General features: G+C 39.2%; 1 pseudogene; it reads right to left on the minus strand.

Moving 5' to 3' along the window:
• LOC122333009 overlaps window positions 1-12,111 on the minus strand; it is a 54,977-nt pseudogene extending 42,866 nt beyond the window's left edge.
• Window positions 12,112-12,350: the final 239 nt, after the last annotated feature.

A 12,350-nucleotide genomic window follows, 5' to 3' on the forward strand; every position in this document is an offset into this window, starting at 1 on the left:
GGTGATGGTGCTGCTGTGGCATGCTAATGAAGCTCTAATTCTCACAAATGCCCTCTCCCTTCGCTCCGGCAACAGGGCCGCGGGGTTAATTATCATAACAACGGGGCGCTGGACACTTCGCAGGAGACGCCAAGACTGTCCTTCTCCAGAGCGCTGACGGATCTGAGAGGTCACTTTATCTTTGTTTAAATAATTAACCCACCTTTGCTGCACCACGATGAGTCGTTCTGGTGGACAGAAACCGCGGCGGGTGGCTGTCGGAGACTTCAGCGTCTTTGCTTTTGTTTGCCGTCTATGGTGGCTCGGGCTAAACAGAGCTTTTCACGAATATAAAACACACACACTGTACGGGACAATGCAGCGGGGAAGCCTACAGAAGCGGCCCAGCGAGGGTCTGGCTTTGTGCTGCGAGGACTTTACAAACAGATCACTTCATTAAGAGCTGTGTGAGCAAACAAAACCACACAAACCTGCAGCTACAGTCACGTCATTAACATCCTCGAGGATTAGCAGCTTTCACGACGCTGCCAAAATATGTTCAAAGTAGCCAAACAACGGCCGAATGAAAAAGCACCTGTGTCTGTTTAGTTAGATGAGGTCAGATGCTTCATCTTACGTTGATGTAGAATTGATGCTGACAAGGAAACATTTGCTCAACGTTCACTTTGAGCTTTACATTAAAAGCAGAGATATCACAGAAACGGTCAAGGGTTTAAACCTTTATCTATTTATCGATTTATCCTGCTATCATCCAACCATCCATCCATTTATCCATCTATGCAACTATCCATTCACCCATCCATTTATCCAACTATCTATCCATCCATCCATCCATTCAAGTATCCACCCATTTATCCATTCATCCAACCAACCAACCATCCATCCATCCGTCCATCCATCTAACTGTCCAATCAAGTATTCACCCATTTATCCATTCATCTATTCATCCATCCATCCATCCATCCATATAAGTATCCATCCATCTAACCATCCAACTATCTATCCAAGAATTCATCCATCCAACCGTACAAGTATCTGTCCAAGTATCCACCCATCCATCCAATCAATCATCCATCTAACTATCCATGCAAGTATCCACCCATTTATTTATTGATCTATTCATCCATCCATCCATCCATCCAACCAATCAACCATCCATCCATTCAACCAACAATATACAATTATCAATCCATCCATCCATCCATCCATCCAATTATCTACCCAAGTATCCATCCAACCAACCATACAAGTATCTATCCAATTATCTATCCAAGTAATCTTCCAAGTATCCATCCATCCATCCAATTATCTATCCAAGTATCCATTCACATATCCACCCATCCACCCATCCATACAAGTATCCACCCATTTATCCATCCACCCATCCATCATCCATCATCCCTCTGTCTGTCGGTCCATCCGTCCTGCTTCCAACAATGCATTCGATTTTTACATTCCCAAAACTGGAACTGCAGTTCTCCATCCTGTTTGCTACATCAGTTTAAGTTCAGGAAGAGTAGTAGAATTCAAGACATTCTCAATTCACTTCTCAATTCACTTCTCGCATTCATAAACAGCTACGTGAACGATTATAACGGCACATTTTTAAAAAGTCAACTATACATCTGAAGACACGATGCGTTCATCTGACGCATGTATATACATCCAATTAGCAGACTGAACTCTTTCCACGGGCCCCGTCCCACCCAGAGAACGACTACATACTAATTACCATTACAAAAAACATGATTCTGAAGCAGAGCTGACAGATCACTAGCAACAGAAACACAGCGAGCCCAAGCATGGCATGATCTCCTCACGGGCGTCAAGAGTTTTCAGACTCTCAGAGATGAAGAGGGCCAGTCGTAATGGGAACGCCCAACGCTGAGACACGCAAACAGCCAAATCCTTCTTTAACACAGCAGCTCTTGATGAATGACTGGGGACAGCGCCGTTGCCAGGATCCAACACTGGCCAAGTCCACGGAAAGGAAAAGAGCAGGTCTTTTGTTGCATTCGAGCACAAAAACAAAGCGGCTTTGCTTTTAAAAGCGCAGTGTATCTCCTCTTTGAAGCCCTCTGACATCCTCATTAACTCCGGAGGAAAAAAAAAAAAAACTTGTGGAGCAAAATGAATTTTTGTTTTGCCTTGTTAATGTTGTTCTTCTTGGCTGAACTTCACTCGCCTTCTCCTGAACACCAGCTGCAATGTCACACAAAACTTCAACGGCAACTGGTGAGAAATTAGGAACTGACTAGAAATAAAAAAAAATGTAAATGAACTTCAATCGAGTTTGTTGTTGATGATCTATCAATGCAACACAAAAAATTATTAATTAAAGTGCATCAATTATCCCTATTTCTTCTTGCATTAGAGTAACGTGATTTTTTTTTAATAAATAAATATGTAGAAATACGTTGAAACGATGATTTATAAATACTCTTTAAAATACAAACGTCACCTTTTAAAACCTTTCAACTTTGCAATTAATTAAATAGCACTATTTTGCATCGAAACAATGAAATATATAACTGCCTTACTATTTAAACTTTTTAAAGAATATTTAAATAAAATGCCACACTTTTTCTTGCACTGCAGTAAAATGAGATGCGTAAATACTTACAACTTTACAAATAGTTAAATAAAACAATAACATGAGATAAATGCATTGTCTTACCGATGATTCATAAATAGATTTGCATTGCAAATGTTAAAATAAAATGATGTTTAGAACGTGTAATGTTTAGAAATATTTAAACGAAATACTATTTTTCATGCACTGAAATAACGAGTTGTATAAATACAAATAAAGCATAAATACTGATATTTAGATTAATTAATACCTTATTTAAAAATCATGCAAACGTGCAAAATGCACAAGAGATGAAAGATGAATTTTGTTTGTTGCTGCTAAACTCAACGCAACACACCAATATTCCCAAACTCGGATTCGTCACAAGCCTTGAAGTGAAAACCGAGCCCTTCCTTTCTTTCTCTCTCTCTCTCTGTTGCTCATCGTCTGCTCTGCCGTCATGGTGTCAGAGCTTTAAAATGAAGCGCGTCTGTCTGTCTCAGTAAACGAAGCGTCCTGTGACACCGGACACGTCTGTACGGCCAGACCCGACGGAGACTCAATATTACTGTTACCATAGTAAACTGGAGAGAATGCGTCACATTTTCACAGCGCTGCTGCTGCAACGTTTTGAGGAGGCATTACTCTACATCATTTACACACACATCAGAAATAAAAGCAGCGTGACAAATACTATGATGATGCAGAAACACTTTACCCTTACGGTAACTTTGCTAAGATTTAATCAAAACATCACTGCATTGCAGAAAAACGATTTAACTTGTAAACTCTACCAATTTTAAATAAAAGCACATTTTTTTGTCAATTTCAGTATTGAGATGCATAAATATATATATATATATATATATATATATATATATATATATATATATATATATATATATATATATATATATATATATATTTATTGAAATATTTGTTTGCAAGTTCAAATATTTCTACTTTTTAAAACTTTAATAATATTTCAATAAAATATCACAACTTTGTCTTGCACTGTGATGAATCAGTACATTATTTTTATACATTTGCAAACTTTATAAATATATTTTTTTAAAATCTGTTTTGTTCTCACAATGCAGTAAAGACTCAAATCCCTTTTTTAAAACTAGGCTTTTTTTAATGAAATTATAATCATACTTTTTAAAACTTGTAAACTTTATCCGAACAAAATATACCAAAAAACCCTCAATTACGACTCATTTCTTCTCAGATTGATAAATTTAGATTTAGATTCTCTCTTTCTTTCATCGTCCCTTTCTTCTGGTGATTTTGGGTGATGTATGACCCGGGCGTGTTTTGAACAGTTCTCATGAGTTTCCCAGCTTTACCTTTGAGCACTGCTTGTGATTCTGACACCAAACCAACGATCCATTGCTCTGAAAAGAGAGAAAACACATCGTGAAACTCCTGAAATCACATCAGATAGCAAACATTCACTCAAACAAGTAAATGATTAAAAAAAATCTGATTCACTGATTCAAAGATTCGTTTGCACCATCGCTCCAAAAAAAATGGCACGACTGAAAATGTTAATTTAAACTGTTTATTACAGTGAATTGATTCAAAACAACTTAATTGGTATCATCGTTACAAAAAATGGCGCTTGACTAAAAATGATTCAAAGAATCATTTGCACAATCGCTCTACATGAATGATGGCCAACTAAACTACTGTTCATTCAAAGAATCTTTTGAATCACTCCAGATTCAGAATTCAAAACACTGATTCAAAGATTCCTTTAAATCACTAATTAAAAATGCCACCAGACTAAAATTCTATTAAACTTTTAAACCAGTGAATCAATCCAAAACAAAGATTTGTTTGCACATCATTACAAAACTGAACTGTTCCATTAACTTGCTTTGTACCGAAACAAAGAATCAACGATTCGTTCGCACCATCAATTTAAAAACAAGGTGCATGGCTTAAAAATATTTTTTTACTCCGAATTGCTTCAAAACACAAATTTAAAGATTCACTTGCACCATCTATAAAAAACAGTGCCAGAATAAAAAAAACCATTATACTGTTAGATTCCATGAATCGATTCAAAATACCGATTCCAGGAATAAAACTGGAATGAATCGTATCTTTGTTCCTTTTCCACAAGCATCTGAACAGGCGAACTTCACGGGTCTGTAAACCAAAAGTCTGCTTAAGTTCAATGTCAAGTTCAAAGGAATCTGGAACAATGTAATCCAGTGGAAATTCCCCGTGAAACCTTGGAAAAGAACTTATCATTAAAGGAGTTAATTTGCCATCCCGTCCCGGAGGGTGTTGTGCTCTCGATGTCAAGGATAACGGTCAGCGGCTTCAAAGAGAGGAAGAGCCTCCGATGAAGAACATGTGCGCCGTCCAAGATGTTTGAGATGTCTTCGATCAGAGACGTTAAACCGCTTTCAGCTGCTCTACCGGATCAGATGTGATAATTGGATCATCTTTACGTGACTATAAATCAGCTTCGGGAGCTTCGAACCAAAACAAATCATCCTACAGAACGTAATGAGCTTCCTAACACCTGCGTGAAGCGCCAGTTCTTCTGATGAAAGTGGAGAGCGTGATACGGTCGGGATTTAATGGAACGAATGCGTGCACTTTGTGCTTCTGAGTGAACTCGACATGCGGCAAACATTTCCCCCGTTCTCCTAACGAGAAGCATTTATCAGCCAGAGAGCGGCTTTTAAGGGACTCTCTGTGGATTTCGGTCGAAAATAAAAGCAGGATGGTTTATCATTTGAAAATGGAGACTTTAAGATACAATAAAATATAATAACAGCATTGCAATTTTACAAAGTAAAGTTAGTCAACTAGAAAAATAAACTGCAGAGAGAAATAAATGCAGCATATTTTATTCATTATATTATATCAAAATTGTTTATAATTAATTTATATAATTGAGTATATATTTTTTTACTTTTCCATAATGTTTTATGTTTCAATAAATCTGTTATGACAGTTACTATTTAAATGCTTATATATTAAAAAAAAAATAAATAACAAAAAATAATAACTGAACTAAACTACAGCCTACAACTGCAAAAAATCTGACAGTTTTACCTTTGATTATTAAAGTATAGTACCAGCTGACTCTCGACTATATTTTACAGCATTCGATTTTTTTTCCCCTTGAGAACATTTCTCTATCCGAAATAATCAATATACTGAAAGAAATTGGTAATCAGACTGAGTCATAAGCTTGTGAACGAGAATCGAATCCAATAAAATCGAAAAATTAATCACAAATAATTGTGCAACCCTATAAACAAACACTATAAACCCGTATTTTTTTTTAATCATGATAAATAGATTTTTTCACAATTTATTTAGCTCTACTACATTCTTCTAAGGCAATGAAATAAGTGCACACTTTTGACAGAAGGGATTTAGCTCTGAAGTATTGACTGCAGCTAAACGAAACCTACACTGACTGATGAAGGCATGACCAAATATGATATAAAAGTAATTGAGAAGCATTAGACAGAACTGTTGAATCTCACTAGACCTCTCCAGACCCATCAGAGGAGGATCCGACAGCAGGCCTGGACACTCGCGGGATGTTGACCCAGCTGTCGCTGACCTCGCGCTGATAATTATAGGTCAGCATTGTGACCCGGCTCAGTGGAGAGTCAAGGGTATTCCTGGAGCGTTTTTAAGCCTTGGGTTTTAAAGCCCACAGATTTACAATCAGTCACAGAGAGATTCGTGGGTCAGATCAACTCTAATCCAGAGAAGAACTAAACACGACATCGTCCTGAAAGATAAACTCGGCGCACGCCCTCCTCCAACAATAGAGGATGCGTCACCGAACCAGTGTTTACAGAGGAACGTCTGACAAACACAGCGTTTAAATCAGCGAAATTAAACCAAATGTACCTGTAAACAACAGGAAAAGATTAAAGGTTTAGAGGCCTTACAGATGGAGAGATTAAACAATAGATGGTTGGATGGATGGATGGATGGATGGATAGCTAAATGAATAAATGATTGGATGGATGGATGGATGGATGGATGGATGGATGGATGGATGGATGGATGGATGGTGGATGGATGGATGGATGGATGGATGGATGGATGGATGGATGGATGGATGGATGGGATGGATGGATTGGATGGATGGATGGATGGATGGATGGATGGATGGATGGTTGGATGGATGGATGGATGGATGGATGGTTGGATGGATGGTTGGATGGATGGTTGGATGGACAGCTAAATGAATAAATGATTGGATGGTTGGATGGATGGATGGATGGATGGATGGATGGATGGATGGATGAATGATGGATGGATGGATGGATGGATATGGATGGATGGATGGATGGATGGAATGGATAGATGGACGGATGGATATAAATGGATGGTTGGTGGATGGATGAATAGCTGAATGAATGATGGATGGATAGAGAAAGTTTAATGGATAAATGAATTAATAATGGATGGATGGATGATGGTGGATGGATGGATGAATAAATTGAAGGTTAAATGGATGGATGGATGAATAGCTGAATGAATGAATGGATGAATGATGGATGGAGGATGGATGGTTGAATGGATGGATAAATTGGAAAGATTAAAAGAATGGATGGACAGATGGATGAATGGATTAATAGCTCAATGAATGATGGATGGATAGACAGATGAATTGATAAATTAATAAATGGATGAATGATGGACAGATGGATTAATAAATGGATGGATGGATGAATGGATGAAATGGTAGATGGAATGATGTCGCATGTTGAGAAGTTGAGTGTTTTGTCAGATGAGCTCCTCCGCTCTGTGGAGAAGTGCTGCGGTCGGCACGTGTCACATGTTAAGTGCTCTAGTTAGTGTGCTTTACAGTCAGCAGCAGGTGCTTGGCTCTTCTCGCTCGCATTGTTCTGAGCTGAGCTGTTCTTCGGGCTTTTATTGACATTGCTGAGATGCTTTAATCAGAGCGCCGCTGTAGGCGAGTGTTTAACACGACACATCTCACAGCGTTCCCGCTCAAATCCATTCCATACGCCTCTCATTTCATTCAGCAGACGCCCGTGAGCAAAACAAACCGGTGTCGTCCATCATTTTGTCAAACCTTCAGTCTAATGCCGTTGTCCTAAAGCAGCGCTTCTCTGCCTATTTATTCTTTAAACATTAGCACTATAGATATATCTAAATATAATTAAATAAAAAACAGTATTCATTTTTTATACTCATTATAGCACAGTACTATTTTTATGTATTAATTCTTTATTATTTTTTTCTTACTTTAATGTTAAAATAGGAATTTTTTTCAGAGAATAAATTATTACAAATTATTCATTCAAATTATTAAGTATTTTCACTCGATTATACAAAGATATGCATCGCCACACAATATTATTCAATATTTAAACCATTTTGCTGGTTGAATTTACGAAGAAATATCTAACCCTAACTATAACACATCATCAAAAATATACGGAAACGACCATATTTCCATGTCCGGAATGCTTCGAAATTTATTTGCGGTATAATTTTCGAGAGCACACCATTAAAACAAAGCCACTAAAGAGGAGACGTTTTGCCCAGGATTGCGCAACGTTCTGGTAAATCAGCAAACTCTTATCAGCGTTTCATAAAGTGCAAAACATCTACAGATGCCACATTCCGGAGATAAACGGGCTGTAAAGTGGAAATAATGCGGTCTCGGGTTGTTTAAAGAAGCGCCGTTGCTGAGATAAGTTGAGCTGTAACACACCCCATGCTCACAGTGGCCAAAGAGCAGAAGATCTCACCCACGCTGATGATGTTCTCGGCTCAATCCGAGAGGTGGTGGATGTTCGTGAGCGTGTGAATCGGCACAAGACCCCATTCATGTCTCTGCTAATGAAACCCGCACACATAACGAGCCGCCGCGGTCTGATTCTCTTTCCAAGCTGTTTCATATCAAAGGCCCTCGACAAGCGGCGCGGCACGACTTCTTTCCAATGTTTGTCTTTCCTTTGGATCAGAACGCGCGTCCCTCGAGCCGAACGGAGGGAACTAATGGCTTAATTTAAAAGGCAATAATTTTTACGACGTCAAGCGCGCTCGCAGGACTCTCTGACACACCTTTGGCTTCGTGCGTCCACACATAAATAATTCCACACGCTGCAGATGCTTTCCCGAACAGAGCCGCTCTTTCAGCTCGCAGACGCTGGATTTACAGCCGGGTGTTTCCCTCTGTCCGCTTCCCAATCACAGATACATAAATACTCTCCAATAGCACAATAAAAACTCCAGAAAGCTTCATTTCTCTGTTTTGATGACCGGCGCGGACACGCTGTTATTTGGGACATAAACCTTCGGCGTTTCAAAAAGCGGCTTGGATAAATAAAAGGGACTAAGTATTCTTTACTGATATAACAAACTGATTCATTACAAATGAATGGAGCGGCATGAAAACTAAGCTGACGCTCATGTTCTTCAGCACGAGCGGAGGTGTTCTTAAGAGCTTCTTGATTCTCTAAATGACCATGATCTTTAGCCTGAAAATAATACGCCAGAACACTGCTTTGTTGTTTAGGACAGATAGATAGACGGATGAATAGAAGGTTAGCTGGAGCAATAGATGGATGGATGGTTGGTTGGATAGATGGATGGATGATAGAACAATACTGAAGATGGATGGATGGATGGATGGATGGATGGATGGTAGAACAGTACAGAAGAAGGATGGATGGATGGATGGATGGATGGATGGAAGGATGGACGGATGGAAGGATGGACGGATGATAGAACAATACTAAAGATGGATGGATGGTTGGTAGAACAATACTGAAGATGGATGGATGGATGGTAGAACAATACTAAAGATGGATGGATGGATGGATGATAGAACAATACTGAAGATGGATGGATGGATGGATGGATGATAGAACAATACTTAAGATGGATGGATGGATGGTAGAACAATACTTAAGATGGATGGATGGATGGTAGAACAATACTAAAGATGGATGGATGGATGGTAGAACAATACTGAAGATGGATGGATGGATGGATGGATGGATGGATGATAGAACAATGCTGAAGATGGATGGATGATAGAACAATACTGAAAATGGATGGATGGATGGACGGATGATAGAAAAATACTGAAGATGGATGGATGGATGATAGAATACTGAAGATGGATGGATGGATGGATGATAGAACAATACTGAAGATGGATGGATGGATGGATGATAGAAAAATACTGAAGATGGATGGATGATAGAACAATAGATGGAACAATGGATGAACGGATGGATGGATGGATTGAAAGAGAGTCGGATATATAAATGATGGATATACAGAACAACGGATGGACGGATGGATTATACAGAAAAGCTGTGATTCCTGGGTGTTCTCTGAAGGTCTGTGAGGATCGGAGGGCAGCAGCTCAGAGTGTGACGCTGGCATTTGGTCAGCAGTTCAGAGGGGGGTGCATGTTTTTGCAGCTGACCAGACCTCCCATTTTCACATGAAAGACCTGCGAACACACACACACACACACACACACACACACGGCCTCCGGACACTCTTTATGGAGCAACAATCGCTTTCTATTCCTGGAGCTTCCAGCCAGTTCAACCAGCCCTTTATCAAGCTCAGCCTGTCACGGCACTTCCTGCGCAGACAAAAGACTGCGCCCGCTTTCTCCATACGCCCCTTTTGATGTTAAGAAAGATGTTCCCCTCAAATCATTAACGGCTGTAGCTCCGCTTCGTCCCCGCCAAATGGCAGCATCATAAACCGTCACGACTGCATTTCTCGGCGGATGCACGTCAGCTTGTTCGGGCTGCATGGCAAGTTTCACGCATTAGATGCATGCATTAACCTTGATCCGCGAGGAAACATTAGAAGAGGCTTTCACCGAGCTCCGAGGAAACTAATACGCAGGACTTCTGACAGAACGAGAGCACAGACCACACGCTTTCTAGCAAGGAATCGCGTTTTACTCAACAAAATGCAATAAAGTCCCAAAACGAAGTCCTTTAAACAAGGCACGGCCAATAAACACAAACATGCTAGCAAACTATATCTTATGAGGTAAGTTCAAGAAACAGACGTGTGTGCAATAATTTATACACGTATATAAGTCACGTACAGCACAAAAATGTTTTTTCATGACGACACTAAATAAGCGTAAAAAAAAAGGAAAATTACATTAATAAAAATGTGAAATGCGAATGTGTTTAAATATCATTTAAGGCAAATAAAAAAAAAAATAGGCACTTTATTATGCCTAGTTAACATTATTGCAAAAATAGATGAATAAATACAAATTATATATATATATATATATATATATATATATATATATATATATATATATATATATATATATATATATTTTTCATAGGAATGTGCCTAAATAAAAACTATTAAATATATTACATTTTCGTCATAAAAAAAAAAGATCAATGGGTGTTAATTGACTTTAACTAAAAGAACCAGTCCGTACACATCAGTCCAGTCTGTTTGATCTGAATATGAATCCTTCTTTAAACCAGATTAAGTTCTGAGATGAATTTGATTTCAACACCTCATCAATAAAGAGCGCAGCGTCAGCAGCCGAGCGGATGATGACCAGCTAAAACATGACTTATTAATGAAGCTCCGCACATGAAACCTAAATAATTATTATAATAATGTAACAGACTGAATAATTCATAACTATGGACAGAGTCAAACCTGATTAAATGGTCGCCGTCCGCACGCCTTGACCCAAATCAACTCTTTCTGTAATATCTAAATGTTCATTTTTATAATTCTAGGCCACTGTGTTGATCATCATCGACGTGTCAGGTTTAAAAACTGATATTTTTGACAACAGATGACGTATTAAAATGAATGCACTCTTAAATATAAAGCTTTTTTATTGCCATTAATGGTTCAACATTCAGCATTTAGCATGCATTAAATATTTTCATTACACGAAATGTTCTTTAGATTACCAAACACTGAAAACAGGTTCTTTTAAGAACGGTTCACTGCAAGGTTCTTCGGGGAACCCACTTATTTTTAAGAGCGCACGCTATATATATATATATATATATATATATATATATATATATATATATATATATATATATATATATATATATATATATATATATGTGCATGCCATCCAGAAGCACTTACAGGCTGCTCATTCTAGCAATAATCCTAATAATAGCTTATTAATATCAAAACGCGCGGATCTAAAAGTCCAGACCGCGTTTATTCGCAGTCCAACTTTTCCAGTGTTGCACCGAAGCTGATGAGGATGCTCGTGTCCTGACGTACCTGGAGGTGTTTGAAAGCAGCAGAAATGCGCGTGATGTGCAGGCTGAGGCATCGCGACGCGCACCTCGCGCGGTAAACGCTCGCGCTGAAGAACTCGTCGCCGGGCTTGCGCGCGTCCGCGCCCGCGGCGCTCCACAGCAGCCCCGTAATCCACACGAACGCGAGCATCGCGGAGCCGAACGTCTGCTGCTGCGGCGACACCGAGACTGTGGCCGAAGGGAGGCTGAAGGAGGACTCAAGAAAGTTTGGCGCCGCGGAGGGGCGGGGTCAGCGCGCGTCACCGCGCCTAGCCCCGCCCCTCCAGGCGCAGGTACAGAAACTTCAGATGGGATGATGGACGAAGTGCTGCCTCTTCATGCAGTGGTCAGTTCGGTATAAAACAACTCATTTTTATTTCTATTCTATGATTCTCCATTATTTATCATTATTCACAGCTCGTGCACTCCTGCACCAAACCTTAGATTAACCTTAGATATCTATATTCTAC

Source organism: Puntigrus tetrazona, unplaced genomic scaffold (genome assembly GCF_018831695.1).
Source record: "Puntigrus tetrazona isolate hp1 unplaced genomic scaffold, ASM1883169v1 S000000173, whole genome shotgun sequence".
NCBI classification, from domain to species: Eukaryota; Metazoa; Chordata; class Actinopteri; order Cypriniformes; family Cyprinidae; genus Puntigrus; species Puntigrus tetrazona.